This window comes from Meleagris gallopavo, chromosome 1, assembly GCF_000146605.3.
Source record: "Meleagris gallopavo isolate NT-WF06-2002-E0010 breed Aviagen turkey brand Nicholas breeding stock chromosome 1, Turkey_5.1, whole genome shotgun sequence".
Taxonomy (NCBI): Eukaryota; Metazoa; Chordata; class Aves; order Galliformes; family Phasianidae; genus Meleagris; species Meleagris gallopavo.
The window spans coordinates 171,927,438-171,928,253 of record NC_015011.2 but is presented as its reverse complement, the minus strand read 5'-3'; positions in this window follow the sequence as shown (position 1 = coordinate 171,928,253).

The following is an 816-nucleotide window of genomic DNA, read 5'->3' as shown; positions in this document are numbered from 1 at the left end:
TGCTAATGTCAGCCCATGTGCAGGTGAGCTTGGGAAGGTCTGGAACAGGGAAGTTCTCCCCTCTGGCTCACTGAGGCTTGCAGTGCAAGCTTTTTGCTGTAGGCTGGCTCCATGTGGTCCTGTCAGCTTTTTGTGGTATGTCCAGTATCCCAAAGGCTCGTTTATAAATAAGCCTACTAAAAATTGCAGTTATGTGCAGCTTTGGATGTCTAATGTTTTATAAGAGAAAGGGTTTGCCTGGACTCAGCTGAAGATCAGAATTGCAAGAAACTGTGAGGCAAAAAGGCATGGAGAAGGGAGACGAGGAGGTATGGGTATGAGTAAGAAGGATACAAAGCAGATTTGGGCTGTGAATTTTATGCAGCACGGTAAATGTTCTGTACATTAGTAAATCCCACCTCAGTCAAATTTTTAATTTTATTTATATTTAATTTTCTTATATGTACCTGTTGTACAAAAGACGGTGTAAGAGGTGATGCAGAGCTGTGTATTCATCTAAAAGGGGTAAGGAAGGGCAAGTCAACAGTTGTGCTGCTTTCCCCAGTTGACTTTCCCCTTTTGACTTTCTATTCCAGCTGGCAACCCGTTACAAGTGGTGTCCCCCAGGGGTCAGTACTGGGTCCTATCTTGTTTAATAATTTTTATTGATGACCTAGATGAGGGGATTGAGTGTACCCTCAGTAAGTTTGCAGATGACACCAAGTTGGGAGATGGTGTTGATCTGCCTGAGGGTAGGGAGGGATCTAGATAAGCTGAATTGCTGGGCTAAGGTGAATGGGATGAGGTTCAACAAGGCCAAGTGTCGGGTCCTGCACT